Source organism: Fukomys damarensis, unplaced genomic scaffold (assembly GCF_012274545.1).
Source record: "Fukomys damarensis isolate Sample0158 unplaced genomic scaffold, DMR_v1.0_HiC HiC_scaffold_8, whole genome shotgun sequence".
Taxonomy (NCBI): Eukaryota; Metazoa; Chordata; class Mammalia; order Rodentia; family Bathyergidae; genus Fukomys; species Fukomys damarensis.
The window spans coordinates 13,313,783-13,322,249 of NW_022900920.1; positions in this window are offsets into that span (position 1 = coordinate 13,313,783).

Below are 8,467 nucleotides of genomic sequence, written 5' to 3' on the forward strand. Positions count from 1 at the left end.
AATTTCTGGGCTTCCAGAGACAGTTTCTACTGATTGGGTTTTCCCCTTGCATATTAATCATTTTGTTTGTTTGTTTGTTTATACATGTTGTGTTGTTGCTGTTGCTGAAAACTAGACATTTAATGTAGTATAGTGTGGCAACTCTGTAAGTCAGAATCTTCCTTCTCCCTATTGTTTATCCTTGCTACTGTTTGTCACAGATGTTTTTTAGTGACTTTTCCGAGCCATTTCTGTAAAGTCTTATTCTTTTTGGTGTGTGACCAAGGGAATCTTTGCTCAATTAGTTCAGGGACAAGCTAATGACTGAGCAGAGATTTCCCTAAATGCTTATAAACCAGCAATTCTCCCAGTCTTTCCTGAGGGCTCCCGTGTGCATGTTAGGGCATTCCTTCAATACTCAGCCAGGCAATTTATAAATATATCTTGTCCTACACTTTCTGTTTGTGCAGAGCCTCAAAGTCAGCAAAAACGAAGAGCTGAGGACTTTTCAGGACTTTCCTAACCATCTGCATGTCCCTCGGCATGTGCAAAGCTCTAAACACATGCAAGACTTTCTAGATTCCCAAGACCATGTCAAAAATTCTCAAAGCTCCTTATGTACATCTCATTTCCTATATTTTACTTTTAAGGTTTTTTTTTTTATATACTATTTGCCCCAAATGTTATCTACCATCTTAGGAAGAATCAATCAAACAATTGCCTGATTGTTTTTGATAACTGTCCCTAAGGACACTGGGGGAGCTCCCAGCAGATAATAAAGACAGCCTTGTGAGTGGGGTCATTTAGGAAACCACCAGACAAATTAGATAGTAACAATTCTTTGGAAATGGAGCTTAGATGGGGCTCCTACTCTGTTCTTTCCAGTGACTGACATGCTGTTGATTCTCATCATGATTATGGGCCATTCTTTTCTTCTCTTTTGTGTTTATAGCAGTACTGGGGGATTGAACCAGGCCATTGATTTTTTGGGGTTTTTTGTTGGTTTTTCTTCTTTTTTTGGTACTGGGGATTGAACTCTGGTCCTTGTGCTTGCGAGGCAGGCGGCGGAACCACTGAGCTAAATCCCCAGTCCCAGACCATTGGTTTTTAAGGTTACTGCAGAATTGAGGAGGAGGCAATGGTAACAGAAATTAAACTGTGATAAAACTTGCTTTTCATACCAAAAGCCAGCCATTTTTCTTGAATAAATTCTCCCCAGATTCCTGGAAAACTTTGCTTAGTACAGAGTTTGGGAAAAATAGATTCAGACCATTTTCTGCCAATGTTTTCATCGGTTCTTTAGAGGAGCTGACTTTTTAAGGTTCTTACTTCATCCTTTTTGCTGACATCACCTCAATGCAGAGTCTTTTGAATGCTACCATCCCAAGGTGACTTCAAGAGGGAGGTATGACTAATGTACCAGAAGTCAACAAGTGTTCCATTCTTGGAGACTTCAGTGCTCAGGGTAGGATCAAGGAGCAAAGGAGACTTGGAGTTTTTCTTTTTTTTAAAGTTTTTCATTTTACAAAAAGAATTTTGGGTTGGGGATGTAGCTCTATGGTAGATTGTTTGGCTAGCCTATATGAGGCCCTGGCTTCCATACCCAGTAGCACAAAATGAAAGAAAGAAAGAAAGAAGGAAGGAAGGAAAGATTTTAAGTAGCCTGCTTGATAGGATAAAGAGATAGGGATAGCACCTTCTACAAAAAGGAAATTTGGGTCAATTATTGTTCTAGGAAACTTTTTGTTTATGTTTTCAGTTCAGATAAATAGGCCACTACAGGCTCAATTTTTACAAATTATCTTTAAAAAAAGAAAGACTTCCAAAGACTGCAAGCCTCTGGGTCTATCCCAGATCAGGCACAGTATTAGTCCATTTTTCATTACTATATCAAAATACTTAAGGATGGGTAAATTATAAAGAAAATAGATTTATTTGGGGTAATAGTTTGGATTCCAAGTCAAGAGCCTGCATCTGGTGGTCGCCCTCTTGCTGGCAGAATCCCAGAGCAGCACAGGGCACCACATGGCAAAAGACAGGGCCTGCACCTGTGTGTCTGTATCTCCCTGTCTCTCTCTCTTTCTTCTTATAAAGCCCCCCACAATTCAATCATGGGAGCTCTGTCCTGATGACCTTATCTGATTCTAATCAACACCCAAAGGCTACACCTCTAAACACCACAGTGGATTGTTTCTATTCTCTTAATATTTCATAATCGGATTAAAGTTTTCCACATGAACCCTTGGGGGACACATTCAAATTATATCCAAATAAGAGCCAACACCTACTACGAAGGAGTCTCTTTTTCATTCAACATATTCTTAATGACTCTTCTGTATTTCTAACCTCTGCATAGTAAAGTATTTCCAGATGCACTAGCACAGGAGCATCTCTGAACTCTTTGCCGTTTTGCTCAGAGGTTGTCACTGGCCAGCTTCAACCATGCAAAATGATTATCTACTGCTTCTCAGTACTAACTTCTCAGTTAGCTTAACTGGACAATGACAGAATATGCATTCTTCTGGACAGCACATGGAACTTTCTCCAAAATAGAACACATACAGAGAACATGTACATAAAGCATGCTTAAGTAAATGCAGAAGAACTGAAATCATCCCACATATATCATCAGATGATAGAGCCGTGAAACTGGAAATCAATAGGCAAAGTAGTTAGCTTAAATATAGTTGTTTCCTCACCCACTTTCCCTTATTTATTGAGCACCCGCTGTGTGCTACTGTTCTAGATATGCGGACGCACCTAGGTATGCGGAAGTAGAAGCTATGATCCTCCCTCCTGTACGGCTCACTTTGTAGACAAGGAGATGGCATCACCAACATAGTTCACATGCAGTGGGGCAGAGTAACCACAGAGCACTGGGAGAACCCAAGGAGAGATGATTAGTGCAGCTCGGGGTAAAGGAAAGGCTTCCTAAGAAGCTGCCACCTTATGCAAGTCGTAAGAGACAAAGGGTCGTCATAATGTTAGTGGAGGGAGAAGCAAAGTATTTATTTTCTAGAGCTGCCATAAGAAAAGACTTAGTGGCTGAAACCACAGAAATTTATTTTCTTAGTTTTGGGTCTGGGAGTCCAAAATCAAGTTATTGGCAGGTTTTGTTTCTGCTGGGTTTCTCTCCATGACTTGCAGATGGCTACTTTTATGCTGTGTCCTCACATGGCTTTTCTTTTGTGTACCCACAAATCCCTGATGTCTGTTCTTCTTGTAATGACCCCCGTCATACTGGGTTAGATCCCCGCTTTCTTGAATTCATGTAACCTTAATTATATCTTTAAAGATCTGCCACCTGCCTCGGAAGTGCAAGGTCCCGAGTTCAATACCCAATACCAAACGAAAAAAAAAAAAAAAAAAATCCTGTCTCCAGCAGTATCACCTCATGGGATGGGGTTTCCATATATAAACTAAGTGAGGGAGACACAATTCAGTCCATTATAGGTACTATTCCAGCAAAAACTCAGACATGGGAGGAAACACTGAGTCTGACATGTACTATAATTTCTGTTGCTTTACCTTCCAACATCACTACTCATACCCAAAACAACAAAAAAAAAAAAAAAAAAGATCCTGTCTCCAGCAGTATCACCTCATGGGATGGGGTTTCCATATATAAACTAAGTGAGGGAGACACAATTCAGTCCATTATAGGTACTATTCCAGCAAAAACTCAGACATGGGAGGAAACACTGAGTCTGACATGTACTATAATTTCTGTTGCTTTACCTTCCAACATCACTACTCCTGAGACATCTCAGCTTCTTGAGCATACATGCCCTTGTTTCATTTGCTTGAATTAAAAGAGAAAACAGGGATCTTTTTTTCCAAGTAGTACAAGGAATTGAATTCAGAACCTTTTCCCTGAACTGCATCTCTAGCCCTTCCTCCTTCCTTCCTTCCTTTCTTGGTCTTCGAAATTGCCTAGGCTACATTCAAACTTTCTACCCTCTTGCCTCAGGCTTTCAAGTGCAGAGATTCCAGGTCTGTGTTACCACATCCAGCTCACAGGAACATTTAGTCATTTTTCTTTAAAAAATACCTCCAACAAAACTGAAGCAAACTTAAAAGAAAGAAATCACTGAGGCAGATACAGATGACTAAATACCAAAGTTTTAAAGTACCAAAGTATTTTAAATATATTGAAGTACAAGAGCCTCGCTATAGTGTGGGCTTATAACTGAAAAGCAACAGTCCATCCAGAACTACATTTCCCAGCCATCCTTGCGCCCAGGTGTGGGCTGTCTGACCCATTCCGGCCAATAAATGGACTTCAGGCCAAAGAAAATTAGGATGGGGCTCCTACTCCACCCACTGAGTGGAAGGATTACAAGACTCTAGAGGAGGATGATAATGAACTGGAAAAATCCTGGGTCCCAACACTTGTTTTGGACATGACATGAGCAAAATTTCACTTGTCACTGAGATTTCAGGGTTTTTCTTTTACAACTATTTGCATTTCTTTAATACAATCAGTGTGATACTGATCTTTTAAAGAAATTTTTACATATTCCCTTCTGGTTCTCATCTTCATGCATTCATTTTTACATATTTGTGATTGTAGTGTATGTAGTGACCACTTTGTTCATTTTCAACATAAAGCTTCATTAAAACATTTTCCACGTCCACTGTTATCTTCATAGTTACCATTTTCAGGGGCTAGATATTTCACTGAACAGATATAAACATGTCCTCCATTGTTGAACATTTGGTTGTTTCCAATTATTTCAATCTCTTGGGGGAAAAAAAAACAGTGCTGGGTCCGCTTCAATTAAAAGGGCAGAGGAGCCTATTATCAAACAGCCTTGCACTAGTCAAGTATATACACAGCATTCAGGAGACCAATGTAACTCCTATGTCCTCTTCATGGTTTGGGGTTTCAAAATCACTCATATTCTCTTGAGCCCACTGCCAGCTCCTTATCAGAATATGGGCTCTGAGTCTGGGTTCTCAGACCACCTCTCTGGCCTCTTCTGGGTTACTTCAACCTACCTGAAAACCCAGAGTTCCCAGTTCTCTTTCTCTTTGCTTCTTGTCCCTAAGAGCCTCTCTTCCATCTCCAGCTCTATCCTGGGGACCCAGAGGACCCCACCACAATCCCTGTCTCACACTGATTAAAACATGCACTTCGGAACTCGCCTTAAAGCTGGGAACAGAACGCAAATGACTTCCCAACCCTTTGTGTCACTCAGGCATATGGCAGGAGACAGAAGTCAGATAGTAATTCCATAATCTGAGGAGTCTTTAACAAAAGGAAGGCCTAGCAGGTGAGCATGAAGTAGCAAAATCATGCAGCAATGGTGAGGAACAGAGTAGTCTGTGGAAACTGGCAAAAGGTTCTCACCCTTGGATCTCTTTCAAACCTGATCATCCTCTCTAAAGCCCAGCCCCTATCTGTGCCTGGACCCTGAGGGCAGAACTGCGCCACCCAGTGATTCTGCCTCCCAGCACCTAGCAGGTGCCCAGGTGGCACCTGGGGCACAATAGCTGCTCAGCAAGTATTTGTTCAACATGAGCGATTTCACAAATGATTAAATTATCAAAAAAGGGAGAAAACAGAGACAGAACCAAGGAAAAGACACATTACCATTAACGCCCCCTCGAAATACTCCCCCTGACTTTGGACACACTTGTCCCCTCATTCTTGGCAATGTGTAATCACTTACTATAAAGAGTTTCTTCAAATTGAAACATTCACTGTATTTTTGATCACCCCTTAGTGTGGATGCTGTCTTTGCCAATCTTCACACCTCTACATATAATCAACTATTAAAGACTATCTTAATGTGTCACTATTCCTAAAATTGGAAATATAGTTTATAGCACCTATGGGAAAACTGAATTTTTAGCACCTTTCAAATGTGTTAAACATGCTACAACGAGAATAAAAATGTGTATTTAACCACTAGAGAGATACCGTAAAACTTTTCAGGCATTTAAAAGAGAACTTCTAACCCAACCTCTCACCAAAGATGGTCATATGAGCAAAATAAATATCGAGATTAGTCAATGACATTTGCTTAACAGAAGGAAGGGGAAAAAAACACACAAACATGTCTTTAAAATCTCCTGTTTACACAGACACATACTGTAAACCTAAAAGCAGGTAGCTCTCTACAAAATAATTGGATGATTGTATATTTTTAGCAGCTTTAAAAATCTTTGGGGAGCAAAGTTTTTATGATTTTATTTGTTTGTAAAATATTTCTTTGTTTAAAATAGCAACATGTCGTTTGTCCTTTAGTTACTAAAGAAAAAATTTAATAGGATTTTTATTATTTGAAAGTATTTTAAAATGTGTATTAGTCTGGCATTAGGCAAGGATATGTACTCAATCAAACATGGTCTCTAGGCTAATCAGTGTGACAAGTCATCAAACATGTGTCATACAGCCCAAAGACATGGGAAAAAAAAAAACAAATTTTAAAACCTAAAGACTGAAATTCCAAGATGAAAGTTCCTTTCATTCCCCCGTGACCTTGAGCCTCCCATTTAGTGTCTGTAACAGAGTTACATAGGTCAAATGTGGTTATATATGTGAAAATGTTTTGGGGCAACTGTAGGTCAAAAGTCAAGTGCATGCAGATAACATTTTGAACTACTATTCAACATTACTTTCCCTTCTGGGTGGTTCCTGTTTTTCTTCTTTAAATTTCAAAATAGACTTTGGAAAAATGGTGCCTGAGCCATTGTTCAACAGTCAGCTTTGCTGTGCCAAGAGCTTGGGAGAAAAATATCTTTGGGGATTTCTCAAACCTTAGCCATCAACTTTGAAGCTGGTGGATGGGGTGTGCCCTGCATAAGGGGAGGATATGAACCAGACAGAGCAGGAGACTTATCGGGGCCAGAGGAAAGGCTGCACAGATGGGGCACAATGCTAGTGAGGGGTCTTCTTCTCTCCCACCTCTCTGGTGACATCTGAGATTCTTTCAGTGGCTCTGGAGACCCAAAATTGGAGAACCCCAAATGGTTACCTAGTGAAATTCTTTTTTTTTTAAGAAAAAATTAAAAGTATTTTGAATTAAGTGAAAACAAAAATACAATTTGTCAGATTTGCAGAATGCATCAAAATCAATGCTTAAGGGAGACCCTAGAGAAATTCTTAAGAAAGCGTCTTGAGGAGAGTAAGAGGGAGGTAATGGCTTTGTGGCTGCTAGAAGCAGAGGGAAGAACCTACTTCCTCCTCCTAACATGCAGGTGATTTGAAAAGTGCCCCTGCCTCTCTTGTGTGGGGTACAAATTCCGCAGTGGTTGTACCAGCTTACACTCCCATCAGCAATCTAGGAACATTCTATCCCTCTGCCCCAAAGTCACACAAGCATTTGTTATATTTGATTTCTTGATGATAGCCATTCTTTCTGACGTAAGATAAAATATCAGTGTTGTTTTAATTTACATTTCTCTAATGGCAGCGATGTACATTTTTTAGTATATCTATTGGCCATTTGCATTTCTTCTGAGATGTGCTTATTCACGTCAGTTGCCCATTTTTAAATGGGTCTTTTATTGTGGATGGCCTAACATTTTTTGAGTTCTTTTTATCGTCTAGATCTTAGTCCTATCTCTGAGGAGAAGCTGACAAAAGTTTTCTTCCTATTCTGTAGATTGTCTCTTCATGCTGTTGGTTCTTTCTTTTGCTGTACAGAAGCTTTTTAACTTGAAATGATCCCATCTGTTGATTCTTGGTACTATTCCTTCCTCAAAAAGCTAAAACTAAAAATTCCATTGACCCAGCTATTCCTCTACTGGGTATCTTCCCCAAAGAGTAAAGACATTATATTACAGTGACACATGCATACCCATGTTCATACCAGCCCAACCCATGATAGCTAAATCTTGGAAGCAAACTATATATCCATCCGCAGGTGAATAAATTTTTTTTCCTCATTGGAATAAATTTTTAATGTGGTGTTTATACACAACAGAGTATTAGCCTGCCATAAAGAAGGATAAGTTTGAGTCATTTGTAAGAAAATGGATGCACCTTGAGATCATAATGTTAAGTAAAATAAATCAGGCACACAAGCTTAAGTATCATGTGGTTGCCCTTGTACGAAAAACCAAACATACAAATAAAGAGTAAAATAAAAGGCAGATAATAGGAAGCAGGGAGACAAATCTTTTTCAAATAGGAAAAGGATCAAGAGATGGAGGGAGGGGAAGGAGGGTAGCAGATAAAAATGTAATTGAGATGTGGTGTGTACATATAGCAACTGCCCCACAAGGAATGGAATCATTAAGTAACGCAAACATGTACTATAAAGAATAAGGGCCGGGGATTTAGCTCAGTGACACCACATCTGCCTCACAAGGGCAAGGTCCTGAGTTCAATCCCCAGAACCAGAAAAAAGAAAGAAAATGGAATTTGATGTTGTTTGGGCCAGGGATTTAGCTCAGTGGCACTGCTCCTGCCTCATAAGTGCAAGGTCCTGAGTTAGATCGCCAGTACCAAAAAAAAAAAAAAAAAAAAAAAGAAAAA